The sequence below is a fragment of the Sinocyclocheilus anshuiensis genome, unplaced genomic scaffold, assembly GCF_001515605.1.
Source record: "Sinocyclocheilus anshuiensis isolate Anshui unplaced genomic scaffold, SAMN03320099.WGS_v1.1 scaffold380, whole genome shotgun sequence".
Lineage (NCBI taxonomy): Eukaryota > Metazoa > Chordata > Actinopteri > Cypriniformes > Cyprinidae > Sinocyclocheilus > Sinocyclocheilus anshuiensis.
This window is the reverse complement of record NW_015557081.1, coordinates 959,056-968,637: the sequence shown is the minus strand read 5'-3', so window position 1 is coordinate 968,637 and position 9,582 is coordinate 959,056. Positions and strand designations below refer to the sequence as shown.

The following is a 9,582-nucleotide window of genomic DNA, read 5'->3' as shown; positions in this document are numbered from 1 at the left end:
GGAAAGGTGTCATTTTGAACGTGAAAGTAAACCTGCCTTCGCCGCCGAGTGGAGCGGATGGCAAACTGCAGTTTCTACCAGACGAGCCGTTCTTATTGTACCACCAACAGACAGAAAATGACTCAAAGTTGGGTTACTGAGTTTTTAAACGTGCAGCTTACTTCAAATATGTCATACTTTAAACAAAAAATCCCTATTTGTTACATTAAATGTAAGACGGGCGAATGACGGGTGATCACCGGCTTCCTCTTGTGGTCAACATCTGTATCACAGCAGGACTGATACTGTTGCGTTCAGGAAAGAAGTGCAGGAGATTCCGGAAATGATCCGGAAACTATGGAGCATCAGATGTTTGGAGCGGATAGCGGAGGTAATGGAAATAATGAGAAAAGAAGAAAAGTATCGAATATGTGTTTGAAACTGACAGTGAAAAGGGAAATCTTCTGGCAAAAAGAAGGACCATAAGGTATTGCTGATCAGTCCATTGAAACTAAGGAAATGATAGGAATGATTGAAAGTGTCAAAACTGAGGGATGGGGATTTTAGGACAAACCTAGCATGGGTCCCTACGCAGTATGTAAACATATGGAATTTGATTTCAGTCATTTCCAGGACTGGATATGGAAAAAAGAAAACCGTATGGAAAAATGTTTGTTTCCAGACTATTCTGTTTTCTAAAATACAAAATAAACAGTTCTAAAAGAATATATAGCCGTTTAAAAGTTTGGGATCAGTAAGATTTGTATATCTTGTAGATCAGTAAGATCTTTTTTAAAGAAGTCTCTTCTGCTCACGAAGGCTGCATTTAATTGAATTTAAAATAATGGGTTTCTATTTTAATATACTTTAAAATATCATTTATTTCTCTGACGCAAAGCTGAATTTTCAGCATCATTACTCCAGTCTTCAGTGTCACATGATCTTTCAGAAATCATTCTAATACGCTGCTTTATTATCAGTGTTGAAACTGTTGTGCTGGTTTTTTTTTTTTTTTTTTTTGGAACCTGTGATACTTTTTTTCAGGATTCTTTGATGAATAAAATGTTAAAAAGAACAGCATTTATCCAGAATAGAAATCTGTTTGTAGTAGTACTCTTAGTACCAGTACTCTTAGCTTGCGTTCTGTGTATTTCCCATTCCATAGCAGTACACACTGCAAATTTGATTTAAATGCGGGATTTGGAATGCGGGAATGAATCCAAAAATCCATGACTGTCACTGTGATAACCATAGCAATGGATGGGACTATTTTGATGTCAAAATACATCTTGGAGGGTAAATGCAGACAAATAGACTTGCAACTTGTTCTATATGACTTTCTTTGTTCTTTATTTTATTACTAAATTTTCACTTGGCCTATTTAAAGCAATGCTTACTTAATTGAAATATATTTGAAGGCTACACACTGTTTTAATGTATTAGGTCTATTTACCTATCTTGCATAGTCTAATTATTTGCATTAACAAATAACTCATTTAATTTCAGATATATAAATAAATAAAATGGTTCCATAGTTATAATCCAGATATCCATATAATAATCAACGTGACAGGTTAAGTATTGCTGATTGATATTGCACCTTATCTGATTGTTCTTTTGATTGGGACTTTTCCCAATGCTTTCAGTTGAGCTATACATAAAGAAATAATTAACAAGGAAACAAACAAGCCTAATTACCTGTGTTGTCTAAGAAGAATACAAATATGGTTTAAAGCGTCTTTATTTTCTATACATGTGCCAGAGTTTCGTTAGTTTCGTGGCACTCTGAAGCATCAAAATACGTGCGGTTCCACAGTATTTTCCACATAAATATTAAAATAAATATTCTCCCATGCAGTACTGAGCTGAACTTATCTAGAGAATGATAAATTAAAATACAGTTTGGTATGTATTATTTGAGCTGAGTGCTGCATTAGAGACTGTTCAAATAGAGCAAATGTGTTTGGAGCACATACATTTGATATTGCTGACATAACCTTGGTTCAGATGAAGTTCTGAAGGTACAAACTCTTCTTTCAGTTTTCTGAAGTAGTTATTGAAGTGCTTCACTGGAACCCATTGTAATGCTGTTTGAATATACTGTCATAAGTATATTGCATTAGACATGTTCAAAACTGTAGGTTTTTCAATAACCGTAATTATAGTTTATATCTTGGATAAATAGCCGTGCAATAAGGATTAATGTTGAATTTGCTTTTTTGTTCTAATTTCATGTGTTATCGTAAACTTGTCATGACATTTGACTTTCTGTGTGAAGATTTATTTGCGTATTTATTTGTATTCAGAGTAAAGTATTTGAGTAAATGTAATTAATTACTGTACTCGAGTATCTATATTTTTTTGTTTTGTTTAGTTTTTTTCAATTTTGAGGTGTTCAGATTTATTTTGGTTTTAGAAAATACATGTGATTGCTCTCCTCACAAATCACCTTTCTTGTTTTTCCACTGGCATTGACTAGTGCATCTTTGAGCCTATATATTTAGTAGTGTCAATGGCAATTTATTTCTAGAGCACAGTTTAAAACAACTTAAAGTTGACCAAAGTGCTTTACATTAACACACATTAAAACATTCCAAACAAAACAGAGCAAAACAATTTAAAGAGATTAATCTCTACAATACATTAAAAGCCAGAGAAAACAGATGAGTTTTTAACTTAGCCTTAACGTCTGACAATGTTTTAGCAGTTCTGATACACAGTGGAAGACTATTCCACAATTTAGGGGCAATCATCATCATCTAATATTCATATTATAACATGTAATTATAAGTAATCATAGAATTGTCTCTGTTGTTGTAGTCTTACTGTAGCTAATAATCTACTGGACTGATGGTAATAGAGTCAGTTGGTGTGTGAAGCTGCTTCATGCTTTAGTAGAGCAGCAGTGCTTTGCTTCTAATCAAAACCCTCATATATTCAGTCTTTGTGCAAATCTGCCTTTTAGCAATACTGTTATTTACTGTGATTTAAATTTTTATTGAACCAAAATATTATTATCGATACATCAATGCTTATGTATAATGTAGTTTAGACTGACTGTAATATGTTGAGTTTTTGCTACACAATATGGAGCGATGTGTTTATTTATGTCTTTCCTCTACAGAATAGAATAAGAATAAGGGATGTTTGGACCGTTACACAGCCAACAGAAGCATGTGGACAGACATTGACTGTGATGATGGACATCTGCTGATGCACAGGTAAAACTTAAAACAGTTCAGTGTGTGTTGTTTGCTTGTAAATGTGTAGGTTACCATCATTTTCTTTTTGAAGGAGCACCCCTTTGAAAAGCAAATGATGGTAGCCTAAGTAGGTGGGGAAGGGATGGGGGGTAGTATAACCCCTGCTGGACATTGTTCTGGTTTGATCCCCCACACCTTCTCACTCACACCAGACCATTCACTCATATCGCGGAGATCTGGCTGGACTTGAACCAGCAACCTCTGAAACCGTGAGGCAGCGCTCTTACCACTGAGCCACAGATCTCTTATCTGAACATGTGCAGGAACTTATATATATTTATATATTTCACTATAATAGAATAAGAATAAGGGATGTTTGGACCGTTACACAGCCAACAGAAGCATGTGGACAGACATTGACTGTGATGATGGACATCTGCTGATGCACAGGTAAAACTTAAAACAGTTCAGTGTGTGTTGTTTGCTTGTAAATGTGTAGGTTACCATCATTTTCTTTTTGAAGGAGCACCCCTTTGAAAAGCAAATGATGGTAGCCTAAGTAGGTGGGGAAGGGATGGAGGGTAGTATAACCCCTGCTGGACATTGTTCTGGTTTGATCCCCCACACCTTCTCACTCACACCAGACCATTCACTCATATCGCAGAGATCTGGCTGGACTTGAACCAGCAACCTCTGAAACCGTGAGGCAGTGCTCTTACCACTGAGCCACAGATCTCTTATCTGAACACGTGCAGGAACTTATATATATTTATATATTTCACTATTCTCGCTGTCATTTTACAATAAACCAGTTAAATTTCAAACCCATTGAGCTGGGGTTTGAACCCATGGCACCACCACAGTTCTGATCGTATGTAACATGTGTTTAGCCATTAGTGCCACACTGGCATTCATATTGAAAGCTTGTGTTTGCACCACTTTGTTGGATATAATGCAATACATGAGCTTTAATGTAAGCAATAGTGGGGCTTGAACTCAGGACCCCACAATCCCAACACAACACTCTGCATCCTGAGCCACTGGAACAAATGAGTTACAGGTTGTTTTGGACGGGTTTTATTGAGAGCTTTGGTTTATGTGATTAAAAATAATTAAATGAATAAATAAATAAAAACTTGAGCTAAGTCATTTTTAAGCGCATTTCAAGTGGTGTTTTTCTGGACACAGTAACAACAGCTGAATGTAAGCAAAAGTGTGATCTGAACTCAGGACTCCACGAGTCACAGACAACACTTTATCTCCTGCACCACAGTGTGGTGACAGCTGTTGTAGTGTTTTAGATGAAAATACGATAAAATAGCTAAAACGTTTTCAACAATTGTGGGATTTGAACCCAAGCCACTTTTTGTGCAAAACAAATGAGTCCAACACATCTGCCTGAAAGTTTATTTTAATCCTGAAGACCTTGATTAGCTGCTTCAGCTGTTTTTCATCAGGATTGGAGCTAACATCGGGACAGTGGCTCACCAGGAGCAGGATTAGATTGATCTCTTTCCTCCTGCTGTTTTCATGTCTTAATGCAGATACACTTATTGTCCACAAGGGAGAGCAGCACATTAGCACATTGATCTGGTCTCATGCCTGTTATCCATCCATCCATCCCTTCTCCAAACCGCTTCTCCTGTAGGATCCTATGAGGGGATGCTGGAGTCTGTCCCAGAGTCTCGGACCTAAAGCAGGAAAACACCCAGTCCATCACAGGGCAATGTGAGGAAGATCCAGTCAAGCTTTACTATAAATGCAGCTTGATTCTGCAAACACAACAACACAAAGTCATTGTCTAATTGTGAACAAACATGATAAATAAAATCAAATAAACATCTACTTCAGCCATGGACAATATAAAAGTTATTTTGTCCCTTATTTTTTATGTCTTTACATTATGAGTTTGCCATGAGTTCAGCAACATATTTAAGTTGATCTGCTGGTCAAATTATAAATTTGTTGTAAAATATTCTATAATTAAATGTCGGTCCTCACCTACGATGATTTTATTGACCACAAGAGGGAGCTGATGATCAGCAGTTTGTCACCTGCCTTACACACATTTAACCAAATAAAAAGAGACATTTGGTTTTTCCTTTAGTATGAAAATGTTAAAGCATGTGTTTTGTAATATGGACAGTGACCCAATCTCTGAAGAAACTTTGAGTCTATAGGCAATAAACTGATTTGTAAGGTAAAAACTGAAGTGTAGTTTTTCATCCGCTCCACCAGGCGGCAGAATCGGGCTTTAGGTTCAGTTTGACACAATCAGATCCTTGACAACATGACGCTTGATAATAGTCACAACACGTGCAAACCGATTTAATGAATCCTGCAGATGACAGTTCAGTTACAGACTTGGCCTGGTTACACCTGGTCACTTCATGCGTTTTGTCTGATCGGATAGCTATCCGATCGTGAAAAGACCAGGTGTAAATGCCTTCCGAAACGCATTCGAGGCGGATATAAATCCGATCGCTCAAACCACTTCAGGAGGTGGTCTGGGCCGCATTCCAGACGAAACTGGACAAGTGTAAATGCATCTGGTTGTTGAAACCACATATGTAAATTTTACTCCTCCCAAAATGTTAAAATAATAAACGTGTGAGAGGGAGTTATAGGCTATATGACATTAGTCAGACTGCGCTAATGCAACACGCATCGCTGCGGACGAGTAAGTTAGCTGAGTATCTCTTCTGCAAGCCGAAAGAAACAAACTGCCGCGAATGAAACTGAAAGTAAGACGCAGACGGTCAACACACAATCATCTTCATTAAAAGTATTGTGCCTAACCTATCTTTCCAGTGCTGATGCCGCGCGCTCTCCTATTGCGGTCTTTGATCTTGAAATGAGCTGATAATTAATCAAATGCAGCGCTTATTGATTTCGTTGACGTGAACTCCGTTAATTTTAAATATAGCGCAGGAATTGAAGATCGGATTTATATCTGTTTTGCGACGACACGTTAATGTGGCCACGTGTAAATGGAAACGTTTTAACAAATCAGAAAGATATCCGATCAGCGAAAACGCATGAAACGACCAGGTGTAAACAGGCCCATAATGTCACTTAACAACACACATTTCAGTCCATAAACAAAACAGACGCACGCTGTGATAAAGTGCAGGAATGGAAAATGTCACGCGACTCGCCTGTAAGTCTCCTTCTCTTCCAGTGTATTTCTCGTGTAAAATTACTAGCACACGTCTAGCAGTACTTAATTAAGGTATTTAAGTCATTGTTTAAGTGTTTGTTGATGTGCAATTCAGATGCAGTGCTCCTCTGTCAGGTAATTTAGTCTCTGTTTACGTGCTGCTCTCTTGCTGAGCTCCTAGTCAGACCTTCAGAAGAACAAATGAATCAGTTATTGTCGAGTTACATTTATAATCTTTAAATGAATCGCCGTCTCGATCTGATATGATATTATAAAGTAGAATTAAAAGTAATCGTTGTAATCTCTGTTGTAGTCTTATTGTAGGCAATAGGCTACTGGACTGATTAATAGTCAGTTGGTCTGTGAAGTGCCATAGTTTAGTAGAGCAGCAGTGCTTTGCTTCTAATGAAAACCATCCAAGACAGGAATCAGTCCATGTGCAGGAAACCTGCCATTTAGGATTACTTTTATTTAGGAAAGTCTCATTGTAATTTCAGTTTCAGATTCATGATGCATCATTACTTAAGTATAATGTACTTTAGACTAACTGTAATATGTTGAGTTTTAGCTACACTGTATGAATTAATGTCGGTTTAATTATGTCTTTCACCTACAGAATAAGGGATGTTTGGACTGTTACATTCAGCCAACAGAAGCATGTGGACAGACATTGACTGTGATGATGGACATCCATAAATAACAGTGTCATGTCAAGCTGAATCAATACATTTTTGCCTCCAGTTTTAATAATAATAAAAAAAAAATACTCCTAAACACCACAAATTCAATAGCTATAAAGTGTTTCAGTCAGTTAAAATCCTACTATTACTTTATTTGTTTATCTACCATAACAAACAAAAAACAAATTGTTGCAAACTTTGTGGCTCATAAAATTAGTAATTTGCCATTTTATCGTGTTTCCATCTAAAAAACAACAGATGCCATTACGCAGTAGCGCATGAGATAACGTGTTTATCAATGAATCGTGGAGTCCTGAGTTCAAATCCCACTTTCACTTGTGTTCAGTTGTTGTTACTGTTTCCAGCAAAACACCACTTAAAATGCTCTTAAAAAATGTCTTTCTTCAAGGTTTTTTTTTTAATCGCATAAACCAAAGCTCTCAATAAAACCTGTCCAAAACAACCTGTAACTCACTTGTTCCAGTGGCTCAGGATGCAGAGTGTTGTGTTGGGATTGTGGGGTCCTGAGTTCAAGCCCCACTATTGCTTACATTAAAGCTCATGTATTGCATTATATCCAACAAAGTGGTGCAAATGCAAGCTTTCAATGTGAAAGCCAGTGTGGCACTAATGGCTAAACACACGTGACATACGATCAGAACTGCAGTGGTGCCATGGGTTCAAACCCCAGCTCAATGGGTTTGAAATTTAACTGGTTTATTGTAAAATGACAGAGAGAATAGTGAAATATAAGTTCCTGCACATGTTCAGACAAGAGATCTGTGGCTCAGTGGTAAGAGCGCTGCCTCACGGTTTCAGAGGTTGCTGGTTCAAATCCAGCCAGATCTCCACGATATGAGTGAATGGTCTGGCGTGAGTGAGAAGGTGTGGGGGATCATGGAGTCCCCCCCTGAGTTCCAGAACAATGTCCAGCAGGGGTTATACTTCTGGCCTGAAAAAATAAAATTTCCTATACATTTTTTCAACCCCCGTCTCTTCCCCACCTACTTAGGCTACCATCATTTGCTTTTCAAAGGGGTGCTCCTTCAAAAAGAAAATGATGGTAACCTACACATTTACAAGCAAACAACACACACTGAACTGTTTTAAGTTTTACCTGTGCATCAGCAGATGTCCATCATCACAGTCAATGTCTGTCCACATGCTTCTGTTGGCTGTGTAACGGTCCAAACATCCCTTATTCTGTAGAGGAAAGACATAAATAAACACATCACTCCATATTGTGTAGCAAAAACTCAACATATTACAGTCAGTTTAAACTACATTATACATAAGTAATAATGTATCAATAATATTTTGGTTCAATGAAAATTAAAGTCAAACTTTGCTTCATAGTAAATAACAGTATTGCTAAAAGGCAGATTTTTTTTCTGTACATGGACTGAATATAACATGGTTTTGATTAGAAGCAAAGCACTGCTGCTCTACTAAAGCATGAAGCAGCTTCACACACCAACTGACTCTATTACCATCAGTCCAGTAGATTATTAGCTACAGTAAGACTACAACAACAGAGACAATACTATGATTGTAATTATGCTTTATAATATGAATATTAAATGATTAATTACATATTATAAATGTAACTCAACAACAACTGATTCATTTGTTCATCTGAAGGTCTGAAAGGGAGCTCAACAAGAGACCAGCTTGTAAACAAAGACTAAACACTTACAGGTAAGTCGCGTGACATCTTCCATTCCTGCATTTTTATCATTTTGCTTGTTTATGGGGTGAAATGTGTTCTGTTACGTGACAATATGTCACTGAGCTGTCATTTGCAGAATTTATTCTTAAATGCACTTGTTGTTGTGACTATTATCAAGCGTCATGTTGTCAAGCATCTGATTGTGTCAAACTGAACCTAAAGTCTGATTCTGCCTGATTCTGATTCGGATGAAAAACTACACTTCAGTTTTTACCTTAAAATACTAGTTTATTGCCAACGGACTGAAAGTTGCTTCAGAGATTGGGTCACTGTCCATATTACAAAACACATGCTTTAACATTTTCATACTGAAGAAAAAGCAAAAGTCTGAATGTGTGTAAGGCCGGTGACAAACTGCTGATCATCAGCTCCCTCTTGTGGTCAATGTTTATCCGCATTGTTAAAGGGGTCATATGATGCGATTTCAAGTTTTTCTTTCTCTTTGGAGTGTAACAAGCTGATTGTGCATAGATAAGATCCCTGAAGTTGCAAAGACTAAAGTCTCAAATCCAAAGAGATATTCTTTATAAAAGTTAAGAGTCAACCACGCCTACCTAAAACGGCTCGTTCTAACACGCCCCCACATATCTACGTCACTGTGTGGGAAGATCTGCATAACGCCACCCAAATGTTCACGCAAAGAAAGAAGCCGTAACTTTTATTCTTGCTGTAGTATTGTTGCTGCCGCCATGTCGTGAAGACGCTGTGTGTTTCGTTGTGAAAGCGAAACTACTTTCTTTGTTTGGCCTTCCAAAAGAGGACGATATCCACTTCGTCATGCCTGGAGCTGATCCGTGCTGGTCGCTGAGGAAATACATCAACTTCAGGCTG

At 37.5% G+C, this 9,582-nt stretch overlaps 1 long non-coding RNA gene across 1 annotated transcript in view; it reads right to left on the bottom strand.

Annotated features, from left to right (window-relative positions):
• Positions 1-7,735: 7,735 nt before the first annotated feature.
• LOC107676919 (uncharacterized) overlaps positions 7,736-9,582 on the bottom strand; it is a 6,557-nt gene continuing 4,710 nt past the window's right edge. The window contains exons 2-3 of the long non-coding RNA XR_001632790.1: positions 8,140-8,225; positions 7,736-7,974 (exon numbers count right to left, since the gene is read on the bottom strand). This is a non-coding gene — a long non-coding RNA (uncharacterized LOC107676919). The remainder of the gene's footprint in view (positions 7,975-8,139; positions 8,226-9,582) is intronic.